The sequence below is a fragment of the Bos javanicus genome, chromosome 6 (assembly GCF_032452875.1).
Source record: "Bos javanicus breed banteng chromosome 6, ARS-OSU_banteng_1.0, whole genome shotgun sequence".
Lineage (NCBI taxonomy): Eukaryota > Metazoa > Chordata > Mammalia > Artiodactyla > Bovidae > Bos > Bos javanicus.
Window position 1 is genome coordinate 10,272,896 of NC_083873.1, and position 21,261 is coordinate 10,294,156.

General features: G+C 36.9%; 1 long non-coding RNA gene across 1 annotated transcript in view; it reads left to right on the plus strand.

Annotated features, from left to right (window-relative positions):
* Window positions 1-21,261, plus strand: part of LOC133249229 (uncharacterized) — a 330,813-nt gene that overhangs the window by 67,979 nt on the left and 241,573 nt on the right. The window contains exon 2 of the long non-coding RNA XR_009736881.1: window positions 12,235-12,302. This is a non-coding gene — a long non-coding RNA (uncharacterized LOC133249229). The remainder of the gene's footprint in view (window positions 1-12,234; window positions 12,303-21,261) is intronic.

The window sequence follows — 21,261 nt, forward strand, 5'->3', positions numbered from 1 at the left end:
ATGATGTACTCTGCATAGAAGTTAAATAAGCAGGGTGACAATATACAGCCTGCATGTCCTTTTACTATTTGGAACCAGTCTGTTGTCCCATGTTCAGTTTTAACTGTTGCTTCCTGACATGAATATAGGTTTCTCAAGAGGTATGTCTGGTGGTCTGGTATTCCCATTTCTTTCAGAATTTTCCACAGTTTATTGTGATCCACACAGTCAAAGGCCATGGCATAGTCAATAAAGCAGAAATAGATGTTTTTCTGGAACTCTCTTGCTTTTTAGATAATCCAGCAGATGTTGGCAACTTGATCTCTGGTTCATCTGCCTTTTCTGAAACCAGATTAAACATCTGGAAATTCACAGTTCATATTATTTTGAAGCCTGGCTTGGAGAATTTTGAGCATTACTTTACTAGCGTGTGAGATGAGTGCAATTGTGCAGTAGTGTGAGCATTCTTTGACATTTCCTTTCTTTGGGATTGGAATGAAAATTGACCTTTTCCCATCCTGTGGCCACTGCTGAGTTTTCCAAATTTGCTGACATGTTGAGTGCAGCATTTCCCAGCATCATATTTTAGGATTTGAAATAGCTCAACTGGAATTCCATCCACTCCACTAGCTTTGTTCATAGTGATGCTTCCTAAGGCCCACTTGATTTCACATTCTAGGATGTCTGGCTCTAGGTGAGTGATCATACCATCATGGCTAACTGGGTCATGAAGATCTTTTTTGTACTGTTCTTCTGTGTATTCTTGCCACCTCTTCTTTACATCTTCTGTTTCTGTCGGGTCCTTACCATTTTTTTCCATATTGAGCCTATCTTTGCATGAAATGTTCCCTTGGTATCTCTAATTTTCTTTAAGCGATCTCTAGTCTTTCCCATTCTAATGTTTTCCTCTATTTCTTTGCATTGATTGCTGAGGAAGACTTTCTTATCTCTTCTTGCTATTCTTTGGCACTCTGCATTCAAATGGGCATATCTTTCCTTTTTTTCTTTGCTTTTGGCTTCTCTTCTTTTCACAGCTATTTGTAAGGCCACCTCAGACAGCCATTTTGCTTTTTTTTTTTGCATTTCTTTTTCTTGAGGATGGTCTTGATCCCTATTTCCTTTACAATGCCTTGATCCTCTGCCCATAGTTCATCAGGCACTCTATCAGATCTAGTCCCTTAAATCTATTTCCCACTTCTACTGTATAATTGTTAGGGATTTGACTTTGGTCATACCTGTATGGTCTAGTGGTTTCCCCCAATTTCTTCAATTTAAGTCTGAATTTGGCAATAAGGAGTTCATGATCTGAGCCACAGTAAGCTCCTGGTCTTGTTTTTGCTGACTGTATATAGCTACTCCATCTTTGGCTGCAAATAATATAATCAATCTGATTGCAGTGTTGGCCGTCTGGTGATGTCCATGTGTAGAGTCTTCTCTTGTGTTGTTGGAAGCAGGTGTTTCCTATGACCACTGCATTCTCTTTAGAAAACTCTATTGGCCTTTGCCCTGCTTCATTCTAGAATCCAAAGCCAAATTTGCCTGTTACTCCAGTTGTTTCTTGACTTCCTACTTTTGCATTCCACTCCCCTATAATGAAAAGGACATCTTTGTTGGGTGTTAGTTCTAAATGGTCTTATGGTCTTCACAGAACCGTTCAACTTCAGCTTCTTCGGCATTACTGGTCGGGGCATAGCCTTGGATTACTGTGATATTTAATGGTTTACCTTGGAAATGAACTGAGATCAATCTGTCATTTTTGAGATTGCATCCAAGTAGTGCACTTTGGACTCTTTTGTTGACTATGATGGTTACTCCATTTCTTCTAAGGGATCCCTGCCAACAGTAGTATATATATAATGGTCATCTGAGTTAAATTTACCCATAATTCACTTATTCCTAGAATGTGGACGTACACTTTTGCCATCTCCTGTTTGACCACTTCCATTTTGCTTTGATTCATGGACCTAACACTCCGTGTTCTTATGCAATATTTCTTTTTACAGCATTGGACCTTGCTTCTATGACTAGTCACATCCACAAATGGGTATTGGTTTTACTTTGGCTCCATCCCTTCATTCTCTCTGGAGTTGTTTCTCCACTGATCTCCAGTATCATATTGGCACCTACTGACCTGGGGAGTTCATCTTTCAGTGTCCTATCTTTTTGACTTTTCCTACTGTTCATGGAGTTCTCAATACAAAAATATTGAAGTGGTTTGCCATTCCCTTCTCCAGTGGACCACGTTGTGTCAGACCTCTCCACCATGACCCATCCATCTTGGATGGCCCCACTGCTTAGTTTCATTGAGTTAGACAAGGTTGTGGTCCATGTGATCAGATTGGCTAGTTGTCTGTGATTGTGATTTCACTCTGTCTGCCCTCTGATGCCCTCTCTCAGAGCCTACCATCTTACTTAGGTTTCTCTTACCTTAGACGTGGGGTATCTCTTCATGGTTGCACCAGCAAAGTGCAGCCACTGCTCCTGACCTTGGATGAGGGATAGCTCCTCACCGCCACTCCTGCGCCCTTGAATGTGTTTAAACAAAAAATAAAGACTGTTAGAATTGGACCGAAGAAGACACTATTTCTCAATCAGAGATCCAAATTGTAGACTGTAGTAGACAGCAACTTACAGACTTCCCAGGTGGCTCAGTGGTAAAATAATCTACCTGCTAACAAAGGAGACACATGTTCACTCCCTGGGTCAGGAAGATCCCTGGAGAAGGAAATGGCAAATCATCCAATATGTTGTCTGGGAAATCACATTATCAGAGGATCCTAGCAGGCTATAGTCCATAGGGTCCCAAAACAGTCTGACATGACTTAGTGACTAAACAGCAACAATAAGACTTCAGCTTAGTTCAGTAAGCTAGGTATGAGTGAAATACACAAATAAATGGTTATACTGACATGAAAAATGTAAATTTAAGATATTTTATGATGTTAAATAATTGATGATTAATTTAGGAATTTAAGTGAAAAAAAAAAAAAAGAAAAACAGGAGGAAAAGTATGAAAAAGTATAATTATAAAGATGAAATTCTGCAGTTAGCCATATGCCAAACCAGTTTATGGAGAATGAGTTTCTTAAATGTAACTAGGGGAATGTGAAAAGTATGCAGGATATTATATATCATGTGAACAAGAAATTACAGAACAAACCAGAAATGTATATAAGAAGGATTCACAGTGATGATTTTATAGAAACAAGAAAAATATAGAGTTCTTGATAGAATACAAATGTTAAGGCTTGAGAACAGAAAGAACGTCATTCAGAGTGTAAGCCTGTTACGTATAAGAATGATAAAGCTAATAAAGCAATCACACAAAGAAGGGGAATCTAGTTAAAAATAAAATAATAGATATACCATCAAATATGCCAAATAAAATGAAGGGCTTTGGAATGGAATTTTTCAAAGCAATCTTTACTGTTGTAATAGCTAGTTGTCATATCTGCCAGGTATGAAACATACAAAAGATTGGATGCATTTTAAATGTCTTTATCAACTGCCACTCAAAACACAAATATGATGTAAAGTTTAAAAATTAAATAAAATTAAAAAAAAACACAAATATGAGATTTTGTAGTATAATTTATATTGAAACTAAAATAAGAAATGACAGTAAGAATGGAGACAGACATATTTCTTTGCTTGAAGCATATTTATATGCATCAGCAATTGGACTTATTAATCAATAATTGTAATAAAGATTGTGTTTAAAATCTATACTGCTACAAATAGACATATTTCTTTTCTTTTCATATGGAACTTTTCACAGAATATGTAAGATGAGATTTAAAAGTTATATTCTATATATTAAAATTTGTATTGTGTTCAAATTAAGCAAAATAAAAATTAAAGTTCAAAGGAAAAGTGGATTTTATTATATTAGATTTGGGGAGGAGGCACATTTTTTTCCCTGAATATCAGAAACATTAACTCCAACATAGTGCATATTTCTAATGTAACTGTGTTAAATAGATTATTTAAAATATTTAAATATATTAATGAGAGTATGAATAATGAATCCTTCATGAAATATAGTTAAAATTTCACTTGAACATATTTATGTTTTTAACAGAGTTGGTAGAATTTAGTGTTTTACTAGAGATATCATTAGGAAAATAAAAGCAATGTAATATAATATCTATTACTTTGTGGTAATCAGTCCATTCCAGAGAAGGCAATGGCACCCCACTCCAGTACTCTTGCCTGGAAAATCCTATGGACGGAGGAGCCCAGGAGGCTGCAGTCCATGGGGTCACTAAGAGTTGGGCACAATTGAGCGACTTCACTTTCACTTTTCACTTTCATGCACTGGAGAAGGAAATGGCAACCCACTCCAGTATTCTTGCCTGGAGAATCCCAGGGACAGAAGAGCCTAGTGGGCTGCCATCTATGGGGTTGCACAGAGTCGGACACGACTGAAGCGACTTAGCAGCAGCAGCAGCAATCAGTCCATTCAGTCACTCAGTCATGTCTGACTCTTTGCAATCCCATGGACTGCAGCACTCCACGCTTCCCTGTCTATCACCAACTCTCAGAGCTTGCTCAAACTCATGTCCACCAACTCAGTGATGCCATCCAGGCATCTCATCCTCTGTCATCCCCTTCTCCTCCTGCCTTCAATCTTTCTCAGCATCAGAGTCTTTTCCAGTGATTTTCAGTTCTTCAGTTGGACAAAGTCTTGGAGTTTCAGCTTCAAAATCAGTCCTTCCAATGAACACCCAGGACTGATCGCCTTTAGGATGGACTGGTTGGATCTCCTTGCAGGCCAAAGAACTCTCAAGAGTCTTCTCCAACACCACAGTACAAAAGCATTAATTTTTCTGCACTCAGCTTTCTTTATAGTCCAACTCTCACATCCATACATGACTACTGGAAAAACCATAGCTTTGACTAGACAGACCTTTGTTGGCAAAGTAATGTCTCTGCTGTCTAGGTTGGTCATAGTTTTTCTTCCAAGGAGCAAGTGTCTTTTAATTTCATGGTTGCAGTCACCATCAGTGATTTTGGAGCCTAAGGAGATAAAGTATGTCATGGTTTCTATTGTTTCCCCATCTATTTGACGTGAAATGATGGCACCAGATGCCATGATCTTAGTTTTTTGAATGTTGAGTTTTAGGCCAACTTCTTCACTCTCCTCTTTCACTGTCTTTAAGAGGCTCTTTAGTTTTTCTTTGCTTTCTGCCATAGGGGTGGTGTCATCTGCTTATCTGAGGTTACTGATATTTCTCCTGGCAATCTTGATTCCAGCTTGTGATTCATCCAGCTCAGCATTTCTCATGATGTACTCTACATATAAGTTAAATAAGCAGGGTGACAATATAGTGCCTTGACGTGCTCCTTTCTCAATGTGGAACCAGTCTTTCGTTCCATATCCGGTTCTGTTGCTTCTTGACCTGCATACAGATTTCTCAGGAGGCAGGTACCTTTGTGGTAATACATTTATATATTTATAAATGCATATATAAGACTACATGTTATGAACCAGTTCCTTAAAATCTCTCTCTCTCCCTCTGTATCTCTCACTCTTTCATATTCCTCATGTATTTTATTAGGGCATGATGGCCCAGCCAAGTTGATATATACATTAACCATCACATTGATGGAAACATTAACCTTCAAGAGGGCAGTGGCTGAAAGAGGCTGCTAGTGGTCAACTTGTAAGGAATTTTTGTAGATGATAAATATTTAATTTAGGTCTTTTGTTTTTTGTCATGAATACCTTTCTCCACTTCTCCTATTTACTAATAAGAGAGAGCCAATTTTTCCACAAATATATTTGAGTGTGGTAAAAAATCTAATTGGAATGTATTATTTTTCTATCATAGCAGGCTGTGTGAAAGAGAAGAGTACCAGCTATAAAGTCCATTAAAATCCTCCATAAGAATAGTAGATAAGTCATCTTGGCCAAGCAGTTGGAATATGTACTCTAGGTTCTCATCCATTGTTATGGTGTCAGAAAGAGTTGGACATGACTTAGCAACTGAACGACAAATGAATACCACATTTTATGAAGAAAATTATCTTTCCAAAAGAATTATTGAGAAAAACAGCATTGTTTTTTTTTTTTTTTCTTCAAGTCTCATTAATATCTGGTTTCAGAGAAGGCATTTGAATTTTCATTTCTAATTATTTATTTAACTGATGGTAAGATGACAATATATTATTTTGGTCAAAATATATTATGAAAATTTAGTCTTACACAGACATGTAGTTGGACAAATAGAGATACTATAATAACATTTTTCAATAATTGTGAATTATTGATATTCCATCAAAGCTTTACAAGTTCTAGTTTGATAAAAATTATTCATGATGTGACAATAGAAACTGTGTCAAAAAATCTTTCTACTCTGTTACAATAAACTTAACACATCAATGATTTTGATACATTGTGCAGGGTTTTTTTTGTTTGTTTTTTGTTTTTTATTTATTTATTTTTATTTTTTTTAATTTTATTTTATTTATTTTTTTTAAATTGTATTTAATTTTTAAACTTTACATAATTGTATTAGTTTTACCAAATATCAAAATGAATCCGCCACAGGTATACATGTGTTCCCCATTTGGCTTAATCACTTACAAGATCTTGCAATGTTGACACATTTCCTTAGATAATACCGACATTCACATTTGTTAATATTTCACCAGTTTCATCAGAAAAATCAGTTAAGTGTTGGGAAGATGTCAAGTTCATAGCTGCAGATATGAGTTTTCTAAAAAACGTTTATTTCATATCAAAATTCTATTATTAGCAACAGTGTCATTTTATCCTTGTGAAATGTTAATTAAAAAATTACAATCTATCAAATAACAAGTCTGTACCTAAGTTCATCCATCAACTTTTTTTCAAATAAAATCGGTTTTCCATAGCAACAACAAAAAATACAAATGCAAAACACACTCATACAAACAGAAAAAAACACAGATGCTTTACTTAGAGAAAATCATCATATTTTCCAGAATTTGAAGAATTTCTTTATGTGTATTTATAATTTTGTTACACAGAATATTAAAAAATGTGTGCCTAGTGATGTTTAAGTGAAAGTGGAGAGTGAAAAAGTTGGCTTAAAGCTCAACATTCAGAAAACGAAGATCATGACATCTGGTCCCATCACTTCATGAGAAACAGATGGGGAAACAGTGGAAACAGTGTCAGACTTTATTTTTTTGTGCTCCACTATCACTGCAGATGGTGACTGCAGCAATGAAATTAAAAGACACTTACTTCTTGGAAGGAAAGTTATGACCAACCTAGATAGCATATTCAAAAGCAGAGACATTACTTTGCCAACAAAGGTTCGTCTAGTCAAGGCTATGGTTTTTCCTGTGGTCATGTACGGGTGTGAGAGTTGGACTGTGAAGAAGGCTGAGCGCTGAAGAATTGATGCTTTTGAACTTGAACTGTGGTGTTGGAGAAGACTCTTGAGAGTCCCTTGGACTGCAAGGAGATCCAACCAGTCCATTCTAGAGGAGATCAGCCCTGGGATTTCTTTGAAAGGAACGATGCTAAAGCTGAAACTCCAGTACTTTGGCCACCTCATGTGAAGAGTTGACTCATTGGAAAAGACTGATGCTGGAGGGATTGGGGGCAGGAGGAGAAGGGGACGACAGAGGATGAGATGGTTGGATGGTATCACTGACTCGATGGAGGTGAGTCTTAGTGAACTCCGGGAGTTGGTGATGGACAGGGAGGCCTGGCGTGCTGCGAATCATGGGGTCGCAAAGAGTCAGACACGACTGAGCGACTGAACTGAACTGAACTGAATGATGTTTAATAAAATTAATAATGTTACTATTTAATCAAGGCAATTGTTAAACAACACTGAATTTAAAAGTTTATTTATTGTAATTGCATGGTGGTGAATAGTGACATGCATAAGTACAAATATAAAGACAGGATAAAAAGGTAAATAGTATCTTAGTATTGATGTGCAAATTAGTTTGAATTTGAAGTCACCTGAAAATCTCAGAAATTCCCAGAATTCCACTAATACAAACTGCACGTTGAGAATCCCTGCCCTAAAAGGTGTTAGAAACTCAAAATGAAAGAGATGTCATTCCCTGAGAACAGAACTGTTGGAAGAGAGAAAAACAACAGTTTTATTTATTCAAATGCTTATTCTCAGAGCTCTTTTTTTTTCTTTTAGTAGCTATTATTTTACTCTAGCAGAGATACTTGATGTCAGAAGGCATTTGATGTGACAAAAACAAATAATTTAGAATTGGCTGACAAGTTAAGTTGACAGTAAGGAAAAACTTATTGCAACTAGAATTTGACTTATAGACTTGATTAGACTTACAATTCTTTGGCAAAAATATTAGATAACATTTTTACTGCAAATTACCCAGTGCCTATTGAGATATAGCTGGAGGGAAAGTATCCAGAAAGTTAGGAGTAAGTGTTTGCTCCTTGGTGCTTTAGCAAAGTAGTCAAAGAAGACATGAACTCAGGTAACAAGTTGCTAGTTAGTAAGGAGTAATAGAAGGAAAATAATTTAGAGATTTGGAGCACCACAATATGAGGAAACCAAATGTTCCTATTTCCAAAGTAGCAGGATATTTGGCTATTCAAAAGGATATACCTTAAGACCTGTTAAGTCTACTAAGCCATGCAATAAAGGGGGATGGAGGGTTACCCCAGTGCAAGTATCAAAGATGCATATTTCTATAGGCATTTTATTGTTTTAAATGGCATAGGGTAGCTTCCTCTTAAATGAGAGAGAAGGACATTGGTGCAGAGTACAAACCAAACAATAAAGTAAGGTTGAGCATTATATGTTACTTGCACATAGTGCTGAGCTAAAGCCAACAGAATAGAAACCTATGAAGTTAAAATAATGTAAGCTTGAGTATAAAGCAAAGACAGTGCCCAGTTGTGGATATGACTGGGGATGGAAGTAAAGTCAGATGGCATAAAGAGCAATATTGAATAGGAACATAGAATGTCAGGTCCATGAATCAAGGTAAATTAGAAGTGGTCAAACAGGATATGACAAGAGTGAACATTGACATTATAGGAATCAGTGAACTAAAATAGACTGGAATGGGTGAATGTAATTCAGATGATCATTATCTACTAATGTGAGCAAGAATCCCTTAGAAGAAGTGGAGTAGCTCTCATTGTCAACAAGAGAGTCAGAAATGCAGTACTTGGGTGCAATCTCAAAAGCGACAGAATGATCTCTGTTCCTTTCCAAGGCAAACCATTCAATATCACAGTAATCTAAGTCTATGCCCCAACCAGTAATGCTGAAGAAGCTGAATGGTTCTATGAAGATCTACAAGACCTTCTAGAACTAACCTCAAAAAAAAAAAAGGTATCCTTTTCATCACAGGAGACTGGAATACAAAAGTAGGAAGTCAAGAGATACCTTGAGTAACTGCCAAATTTGGCCGTGGAGTACAAAATGAAGCATGGCTAAGGCTAACAGAGTTTTGCCAAGAGAATGCACTGGTCATAGCAAACACCCTCTTCCAACAACACAAGAGAAGACTCCACACATGGACATCACCAGATGGTTAACACCAAAATCAGATTGATTATATTCTTTGCAGGCAAAGATGGAGAAGCTCTATAGAGTCATCAAAAACAAGACTGGGAACTAACTGTGGCTCAGATCATGAACTCCTTATTGTCAAATTCAGACCTAAATATAAGAAAGTAGGGTAAACCATTAGACCATTCAGGTATGACCTAGATCAAATCCTTTACGACTATACAGTGGAAGTGAGAAATAGATTCAATGGATTAGATCTGATTGACAGTGCCTAAAGAATTATGGACAGAGGTTCATGACAATGTACAAGAGGCAGTAATCAAGACCATCCCTAAGAAAATCAAATGCAAAAAGGCAAAATGCTTGTCTCAGGAAGCCTTACAAATAACTGAGAAAACAAGAGAAGCTAAAGGCAAAGGAGAAGAGGAAAGATATATCCATTTGAATGCAGAGTGCCAAAGAATATCAAGGAGAGATGAGAAAGCCTTTGTCAGTGATCAATGCAAGGAAAGTGAAGAAAACAATAGAATGTGAAAGACTAGAAATCTCTTATGAAAATTAAAGATGCCAAGGAACATTTCATACAAAGATGGGCTAAATAAAGGACAGAAATGGTATGGACATAACAGAAGCAGAAGCTATTAAGAAGTGACAAGAATATACAGAAGAACCATACAAAAAAGATCTTCATAAAAAAGATAACCACGATGGTGTGATCACTCACCTAGTGCCAGACATCCTGGAGTGTGAAGTCAAGTGGGCCTTAGGAACAAAACTAGTGGAGGTGATGGAATTCTAGCTCAACTATTTCAAATCATAAAAGATGATGCTGTTAAAATGCTGAATGCAATTTGCCAGAAAGTTTGGAAAACTCAGCAGTGGCTATGGGACTGGAAAAAGTCAGTTTTAAATCCAATACCAAAGAAGGGCAATGGCAAAGAATTTTCAAACTACCTCACAATTGCACTCATCCCACATGCTGATAAAGTAATGCTCAAAATTCTCCAAGCCAGGCTGCAACTGTACATGAACCAAGAACTTCAACAGTACATTAACCATGAACTTCTAGATGTTCTGTCTGGGTTTAGAAAAGGCAAAGGAACCAGAGATAAATTGCCAACATCCTCTGGATCATAGAAAAAGCAGAAGAAGTCCAGTAAAACATCTGCTTTATTGATTACGCCAAAAGCCTTTGACTATGTAGAATACAGCAAACTGTGGAGCATTATTCAAGTGATGGGAATACCAGACCATCTTCCTTGCCTCCTGAGAAATCTATGCAGGTTAAGAAGCAACAGTTAGAACTGGACATTGAACAACAGACTGGTTCCAAATTGGGAAAGGAGTGTGTCTATATTGTCCAACACCTACTGCAAAATGTGTAATGGCCAACAGTAGACATGGATGGTTACATATTATTTATCCTCATACAGGGCAAAAGCACACTTCATAAAAAAGGAATATGGCTTTATACTGTCAACCTACTTATTTGACCTATATGCAGAGTACATCATGCAAAATGCTGGGCTGAATGAAGCACAAGCTGGAATCAAGACTGCCAGGAGAAATATCAATAACCTCAGATACACAGATGACACCACCCTTATGGCAGAAAGTAAAGAGGAACTGAAGAGCCTCTTGATGAAAATGAAAGAGGAGAGTAAACACGCTTGTTTAAAACTTAACATTCACAAAACTAAGATCATGGCCTCCAGTCTCATCACTTCATGGCAAATAGATGGGAAAACAAGGGAAACAGTGACAGACTTTATTTTCTTGGGTGCCAAAATCACTGCATATGGTGACTGCAGCCATGAAATTAAAAGACGCTGGCTCTTTGGAAGAAAAGCTTTGAATAACCTAGACAGCATATTAAAAAGCAGAGATATTTCTTTGCTAACAAACGTCCGTCTAGTCAAAGCTATGGTATTTCCATTAGTCATGTATGGATGTGAGTTTTGGACTATAAAGAGTGCCAAAGAATTGATGCTTTCAAACTGTGGTGTTGTAGAGGACTCTTGAGAGTCTCTTGGTCTGCAGGGAGCTCAACCAATCAATCCTAAAGGAAATCAGTCCTGAATATTCATTAGAAGGGCTGATATTGAAGCTGAAGCTCCAAGACTTTGTCCACCTGATGCGAAGAACTGACTCACTGGAAAAGACCCTGATGCTTGGTGAGTTTGAAGGCAGGAGAAGGGCACAACAGGCATCACTGTCTCTAGAGACATGAGTTTGAGCAAGCTCCCAGAGTTGGTGATGGACAAGGAAGCATGGAGCGCTGCAGTCCATGGCATCACAAAGAGTCAGATATGGCTGGGTGACTGAACTGCACTGAACTAGCTGATAGTGCTGATTTAAAAACAATAAATCAGAAGCCTACTAAGCTTTGGAAATTGTATGTTAAAGAGACTCTAAACCTGGTGTTCATAGCCCGCCATAAACATCACAAGGCAAGGTGTATTTTCCAACGTCTACTGCAAAAGGTGTAATGGCAGACAGTAGACATGGATGATTGTATATTATTTATCCTCACATAGGTCAAAAGCACAGTTCATAAAATATAAAGGATGTTATGTAGACTGAGTGTTTGTGTCTACCCCAATTCATGTGTTGAAGTTTTAACCTCCAGTGTGATGGTATTAGGAGGTGGGGCCTTGGGGAGTTCCTCAGTTCATGAGGGTGGGCCCCTCATGAGAGGGATTATAAATAGCAACCGCAGAGTGCTGTCCTATCTTTTCCACTGCCTTAGGACACAGAGAGAAGATGGCCATCCATAAATGAGAAGCAGATCCTCAACACTTTGCAGCCTCCTGAGTTGTGAGTAATAAATGTTAATTGTTTAAACCACCCATTCAGTAGTATTTTATTGTAGGAGTTCTAATGTACTTATTCTAATGAAACTTGTTCTAATGAAATTATTCCAGACAGAAGAACCAGGGGTAAATAGATTGTCTGAGGAAAGATTTTATCTCACTGCTATGGTAAGAAGTTTCATAAATCATGCCAAGATAAATTTAAAAATTACTATCAATAATTGTTTTCCAGTCTCCCCATTTTTAATTGATTATTTTTACTAAAGTATTTGTGCACTATTGGTATAAATAACCTGTTTTGGGCTACTATACATTGAAAATGTGCTAAACTTTGGCTGAGTGGATGGTCATGAGGAATTACATCTAAACTGATAAGGAGGATTTTACATTCTCTAAGTATCTGAAATTTGAAGTGAATATAGTAAATATATGAGATTTTTATTTTCTCACTTTAGGAGGGAATAAACATATTATGTGCATAGGTAGAAATGTCATCAGAGGGGGCCGACTCTTAGGAGACCATTACACACACACATATATTTTGTTTTTCTCTTCTTTGGAATTTTAGTTTTTGGGTCACAAAGCTTTCTGGGAACACTTTGTCATCTAGTTTCTGTTATACTTATCCATTGGAATATGACCAGAAGTAATGTGTGCTTGTGATACCTCAGAATCCTAAATCACTGATTTACTCCCCTCTTTTTCCCCATCTAACCAGTAGACTTCTAAATAAAACAATGTGATTCTATGACCAGCTTGACAACAAAAATGACCTAGAGGATTATGCAGGCTTGCAATAGAAGAAATCTGGACTCTAGACGAGTTTATTTAGAATAGAGATGCATGCAGACCTGGATAATTCATATAGTTAGCTTCATGGAGATTAACAGTTTCTATCAATAAGCAAGTGAATTTGTAGCCATCTTTGGGCTTCCCTGGTAACTACTTTACCAGTAGCTCAGCTGGTAAAGAATCCACCTGCAATGTGGGAGAGCTGGGTTTGATCCCTGGGTTGGGAAGATCCCCTGGACTAGAGAATGGCTATGCACTCCAGTATTCTGGCCTGAGAATTAGACTATAGTCCATGGGGGTCACAAAGATTCAGACACCACTGAGCAACTTTCGTTTCACTTGTTACAGTAACTCAGCTTTTGTTTTAACTGCTGAAGGGTGGTATAAATATAACATTTGAGGACACAGAATCCAGAGTCATGGAAAATATAAAATTCATGACTCAGAAAATTTGCATAAATCTTTTAAAAGCTTAAGGCTTAAAAACTATAAAATCCACGGTTCATGTTGGGCCATACCTTGATATAAAAGGTGAGAATTTCCTAGTGATAAATGTCTCTCAAAAGTGAAACGCTATATTATCTTTTTTCTTCCTGTTTGAAATATGGAATGGAATTGGATGAGAAAGAGAATAGATTGTTAGGTTAAACAACAGAGTGAAATCAAAGAATAAATTGAAAGTCAGTGATACCAATACTGTGGGTTGTTTGGTGACATAAATCATTAACATACAGTCAGAAACCCCTCTTAACTATAAAACTCCTAGAGGAGAACATAGGCAAAACACTCTCCGACATACATCACAGCAGGATCCTCTATGACCCACCTTCCAGAATATTGGAAATAAAAGCAAAAATAAACAAATGGGACCTAATTAAACTTAAAAGCTTCTGCACAACAAAGGAAACTATTAGCAAGGTGAAAAGGCAGCCTTCAGAATGGGAGAAAATAATAGCAAATGAAGCAACGGACAAACAAGTAATCTCAAAAATATACAAGCAACTCCTACAGCTCAACTCCAGAAAAATAAATGACCCAATCAAAAAATGGGCCAAAGAACTAAATAGACATTTCTCCAACGAAGACATACAGATGGCTAACAAACACATGAAAAGATGCTCAACATCACTCATTATCAGAGAAATGCAAATCAAAACCACTATGAGGTACCATTTCACGCCAGTCAGAATGGCTGCGATCCAAAAGTCTACAAGCAATAAATGCTGGAGAGGGTGTGGAGAAAAGGGAACTCTTTTGCACTGTTGGTGGGAATGCAAACTAGTACAGCCACTATGGAGAACAGTGTGGAGATTCCGTAAAAAACTGGAAATAGAACTGCATTATGATCCAGCAATCCCACTGCTGGGCATACACACTGAGGAAACCAGAAGGGAAAGAGACACGTGTACCCCAATGTTCATCGCAGCACTGTTTATAATAGCCAGGACATGGAAGCAACCTAGATGCCCATCAGCAGATGAATGGATAAGAAAGCGGTGGTACATATACACAATGGAGTATTACTCAGCCATTAAAAAGAATACATTTGGATCAGTTCTAATGAGGTGGATGAAACTGGAACCTATTATACAGAGTGAAGTAAGCCAGAAAGAAAAACACCAATACAGTATACTAACACATATATATGGAATTTAGAAAGATGGAAACAATAACCCTGTGTACGAGACAGCAAAAGAGACACTGATATATAGATCAGTCTTATGGACTCTGTGGGAGAGGGAGCAGGTGGGGAGATTTGGGAGAATGGCATTGAAACATGTATAATATCATGTATGAAACGAGTCGCCAGTCAAGGTTTGATGCACGATACTGGATGCTTGGGGCTGGTTCACTGGGACGACCCGGGTATGGGGAGGGAGGAGGGAGGAGGGTTCAGGATGGGGAACACAGGTATACCTGTTGTGGATTCATTTCGATATTTGGCAAAACTAATATAATATTGTAAAGTTTAAAAATAAAATAAAATTTAAAAAAAACTTAAAAAAAAGTATGCTAAAATTCAGTGTTAAATTCATATGCTAAGTTTACTGACACCGCATATCAGTCATATATGTATATCACTCTTAACAAGATTTCTAAAACATAGAAAAAATACGGTACTGCCAAAGATGTTTTTAGATACATGCATCTGAGTGTCGATTACTCAACAGAAAATTTTGAGCTGAAGATTTAATTGAAGTTAACTGAGGAAAGTTGATTTCCCTCATGCTTCTCTAAGTGTTAAAAAACAAAAGGACTCCATTTTGAGTTTATTTTTGTGTATGGTGTTAGAAAGTGGTCCAGTTTCATTCTTTTACAAGTGGTTGACCAGATTTCCCCAGCACCACTTGTTAAAGAGATTGTGTTTAATCCATTGTATATTCTTGCCTCCTTTGTCAAAGATAAGGTGTCCATATGTGCGTGGGTTTATCTCTGGGCTTTCTATTTTATTCCATTGATCAATATTTCTGTCTTTGTGCCAGTACCATACTGTCTTGATAACTGTGGCTTTGTAGTAGAGCCTGAAGTCAGGTAGGTTGATTCCTCCAGTTCCATTCTTCTTTCTCAAGATCGCTTTGGCTATTCGAGGTTTTTTGTATTTCCATACAAATTGTGAAATTATTTGTTCTAGCTCTGTGAAGAATACTCTTGGTAGCTTGATAGGGATTGCATTGAATCTATAAATTGCTTTGGGTAGTATCCTCATTTTCACTATATTGATTCTTCCAATCCATGAACATGGTATATTTCTCCATCTATTAGTGTCCTCTTTGATTTCTTTCACCAGTGTTTTATAGTTTTCTATATATAGGTCTTTAGTTTCTTTAGGTAGATATATTCCTAAGTATTTTATTCTTTCCATTGCAATGGTGAATGGAATTGTTTCCTTAATTTCTCTTTCAGTTTTCTCATTATTAGTGTATAGGAATGCAAGGGATTTCTGTGTGTTGATTTTATATGGCAATGAAACATGTAAAATATCATGTAGGAAACGAGTTGCCAGTCCAGGTTCGATGCACGATGCTGTATGCTTGGGGCTGGTGCACTGGGACGGCCCAGAGGGATGGTATGGGGAGGGAGGAGGGAGGAGGGTTCGGGATGGGGAACACATGTATATCTATGGCGGATTCATTTTGATATTTGGCAAAACTAATAGAATTATGTAAAGTTTAAAAATAAAATAAAATTAGAAAAAAACAAAAACAAAAACAAAAGGACTCAAAAACCTCACTACTCTGTTGCTGGTATGATGACTTCATAATTTCAATAATTTTTTTCTCTGTGTGTTTAAATTTTATGAAAAATTATGTGTACTCTTTAATCAAGAAAAGGAAAATGATACATGTAGAACTCATAGCAGAATGTTATATTGTTACATAAAGTTTGCTTACTGAGTCTTTTATTGAGTAACAAGGTCCTATCTAGATTTTATACTAAATGTAAGATCTGAATCAGATATGTCTACTAAGAACTAAAGCAGTGACTGCTGGGCTGGGAATATTATAATTTTTATTTTTATTTCTTTTTAAGGAGAGAAGACAATATTGATAAGAAAAAAGTAATCGAGGAGGAAGTGAAAGGGTACATAAAGCAAAAGGAAGGCTGGAGTTGACAGATATATTCAGAAAGAATATGAAAGGACTTTGGATATTCTTACTACTGAGAGTCAGGAAGGAAACAAAGACAATTTAAATCCTCACAGTAAAATATCCATTTTAAAAGATTTTTAAAGCACTGAATCTTCTGGATCCTACATAGAAAAAATTCCTCCTCAAGTAAAACTCTATATAAAATATATTGTGATAGAAAATTTTGGTATATGATGTTTGGTATATGATGTGACAATCCTGTAAATCCTCAAAAATACAAATAGGAAAGGATTATTTTTTATTTGCTTTTAGAGCACATTTGAGGTACATTACTGTATATGAGATATGTAAAAATGTTACAGTTCTTCTTAATATTTTTAGGGTCTTTTGGTTGCTTAGTAAAAGGAATGGAAAGAGTGGTAAAAATAGGTCACTAGTAAGTGAGGGATATTCTTGTTTTTTTATGTCAGGAAATAATAGATATAAATCATGGATATGTTGTGTATTACTCTGAGACAGTCAAAACTCTGTGTGCATTACCATTTTTTTTCTGTCATTCTTACCCCTTCTAGAAGGGGAGATGTTAAACATAAAGTAAACCATTCCTCTTATTTTTCCATAAATGTTAACAATTTTTCTTAATAGCCTATGAGGACTTCAAATTATATATGAAATGAAATAGCACTAATTGCACATTTGGAGGTACTGTCAGTGTTTAATGCAACAATAATCACTATTCTGGGACTTCCAAACACAAATGAGTCATTCTTTTTCTGCAAACAAAATGAAATATAAAAGTTTTGATTTTATGTTAATGGTAAATGTAAGTATCTAGGACATTTAATTTAGACTGATTTAGGTAATCACTTTGCAGGTGTGCTACATTAATTATAATCACATTAGTTTAGTGATATTCTAATTATGTATTTGTTTGCATAACACGATTTAGCCTGAAACTGATGAGGATTTCTTTTCTTAGATTTTAGAAGACACAGAGGCACTATAATGTTTTATTTTCTATGCTGAAAAAGAATGACATTGGGTTCTGTTTCCAGATATTCTGAATAATTATTATTAACTGTGAACAATGTACATTTTTAAAAATCCAAGTATCCAGAGGAACTGACAAGCAACCAAAATGAAAACAAAACAAACCCTAGGAATGAATATGTCATTAAAAGAAGGTTACTATATAATAGAATATTTACATTTATATGGCTTTATACATAAATGCACACTGAAGTTTGTACACTAGAGAGCAAGCAGAAATCCAGCAAAAAGCCATGGCACTGCTGGTTACAAAATCAAGAGCTTGTACAGCTGTTGCTAAAAAAAAGGGATGGATTCTAGTAAGGAGAGGATCATAAAAGGGGAAAGTTCCACATAGGTGGGAGTGATATCAGGCTTCAAAAAGAAAAGGAATAACTGAAAGATTGAAGAACCTAAGCAAAGAGTTCAGCTGCATTCCACTACAGGGAAGACAGCATTTGGAGTTTAAGTCCAGTATAGATAAATATTACATAGACCAACATCATTCATATGCAGAAGACACTAACACAATTTGCAGTATCTAGTCTAAAAATGAACAAGAAGCAAAAATATTAGGCATGAGAAGAAATTTTACACTATAGGTAAGGAAAAAAGCAGTCAATAAAAGTGGGCAAAAGAATTGCAATTTGCAGTTAAGAAATTAAAGAAAATATGGATATATAAATTAACAGGTCAGTGGTCATGTATTGATGTGATAGTTGGACTGTGAAGAAAGCTGAGCGCCAAAGAATTGATGCTTTTGAACTGTGGCGTTGGAGAAGACTCTTGAGAGTCCCTTGGACTGCAAGGAGATCCAAACAGTCCATTCTGAAGGAGATCAGCCCTGGGATATCTTTGGAAGGAATAATGCTAAAGCTGAAAATCCAGTACTTTGGCCATCTCATGCGAAGAGTTGACTCATTGGAAAAGACTCTGATGCTGGGAGGGATTGGGGGCAGGAGGAGAAGGGGACGACAGAGGATGAGATGGCTGGATGGCATCACTGACTCGAAGGACATGAGTCTGAGTGATCTCCAGGAGTTGGTGATGGACAGGACGGCCTGGTGTGCTGCGATTCATGGGGTCACAAAGAGTCAGACACGTCTGAACGACTGAACTGAACTAAAGATATGTAAATTTTAGAAAAAATGTACAGTACCTGTAAAAAAAAATCTAATGGATAGAAATAACAGTAGATTGGAGGTAGCAGAAAAGTGGATAATTGAAATAGAAGATAGTTTATAGATATTGAATATGCATGAAGACTTAAAAACATTAAGAAAGGCACATCACTAAGATGTGAAACAGTATCAAGCATTTAGCATATGTGTCATTGGAATTTCAGAGGCAATAGGAAAAAAAATAAGGGATTTTTTTTAAAGAGTAGAAAATTCCCAAATTTTATGAAAAACAAAAACTTTCATATGTATAAGAAGTTTATTAACCCAAAGCAAGGATTTTTATCTTAACCCAAAAATAGTAAGAAAAATAGGTGCAACATAAACTAATTTTAAAAATGGAGAAAATTTGCCAAATAGTTGAACACAAACACCATATTAAATATAAAGTAACAATGAAATAAAGGAAGGCTTGATTACCTTATATAAAAATTGGAATACAGAGGACAAGTGGAATTTCTTTATAATTCTTAAAGAAAAACTTATCAAAATATATTTTATATCCATTTAAAACCTATCAACATAGAATTGACATGATGTGATTTTCTTATAATGACATAAAAGAGAGTTAATCATCACCCAGAACAGTAGTGGCTCAGATGGTAGAGGATCTGCCTGCAATGCCACAGACCTGGGTTTGATCCCTAGGTCTGGAAGACCCTGGAGAAGAGAATGGCAACCCACTCCAGTATTCCTGGAGAATTCCATGGACAGAGGAGCTTGGTAGACTACAGTCCCCAGGGTCACAAAGAGTTAAACACAACTGAGCAATTAACGCTTTCACTTTTAAGAACCAGTTCAGTTCAGTTCACTTCACTTCAGTTGCTCAGTCACTCTTTGCGATGCCATGAACCACAGCAGGCCAGATCTCCTTGTCCATCACCAACTGCCGGAGTTCACCCAAATCCATGTCCATTGAGTCAGTGATGCTATTCAACCATCTCATCCTCTGTCATCCTCTTCTCCTCCTGCCCTCAATCTTTCCCAGCATCAGGGTCTTTTCAAATGAGGCAGCTCTTAGCATCAGGTGGCCAAAGTATTGGAGTTTCAGCTTCAACATCAATCCTTCCAATGAACATCCAGGACTGATCTCCTTTAGAATGGACTGATTGGATCTCCTTGCAGTCCAAGGGTCTCTCAAAAGTCTTCACACCACAGTTCAAAAGTATCAGTTCTTCAGCACTCAGCCTTCTTCACAGACCAACTCTCACATCCATACATGACTACTGGAAAAACCATAGCCTTGACTAGACCAACCTTTGTTGACAAAGTAATATCTCTGCTTTTTAATATGCTGTCTAGGTTGGTCATAACTTTCCTTCCAGGGAGTAAGCGTCTTTTCATTTCATGGCTACAATCACCATTTGCAGTGATTTTGGAGCCCCCTCAAATAAAGTCAGCCACTGTTTCCAATGTTTCCCCATCTATTTCCCATGAAGTGATGGGACCAGATGCCATGATCTTCGTTTTCTGAATGTTGAGCTTTAAGCCAACTTCTTCACTCTCCTTTTTCACTTTCATCAAGAGGCTCTTTTGTTCTTCTTCACTTTCTGCCATAAGGGTGGTGTCATCTGCATATCTGAGGTTATTGATATTTCTTCCAGGAATCTTGATTCCAGCCTGTGCTTCCTCCAGCCCAGAGTTTCTCATGATGTAGTCTGCATATAAGTTAAATAAGCAGGGTGACCTTGCTTATAAGTTAAATAAGCAAGGAGCCTTGACGAACTCCTTTTCCTATTTGGAACCAGTCTGTTGTTCTGTGTCCAGTTTTAACTGTTGCTTCCTGACCTGCATACAGGTTTCTCAAGAAGCAGGTCAGGTGGTCTGGTATTCCCATCTCTTTCAGAATTTTCCACAGTTTATTGTGATCCACACAGTCAAAGGCTTTTTGGCATAGTCAAAAAAGCAGAAATAGATGTTTTTCTGGAACTCTCTTGCTTTTTCGATGATCCAGTGGATGTTGGCAATTTGATCTCTGGTTCCTCTGCCTTTTCTAAAACTAGCTTGAACATCTGGAAGTTCACGGTTCACATATTGCCAAAGCCTGGATTGGAGAATTTTGAGAATCACTTTACTAGTGTGTGAGATGAGTGCAATTGTGCGGTAGTTTGAGCATTCTCTGGCATTGCCTTTCTTTGGGATTGGAATGAAAATTGACCTTTTCCAGTCCTGTGGACACTGTGAGGTGATAGCTCACTGTGATTTCAATTTGCATTTCCCTGATGATTAACAGTATTAATCATCTTTTCATATGCCTGTTGGCCATCTCCATTTCCTGTTTGGAAAATTGTATATTCAGTTCTTCTGCTCATATTTTGATTATGTTTTATTTTTCTTTTTGAATGTTGAGTTTTATGAGCTGTTTATGTATGTT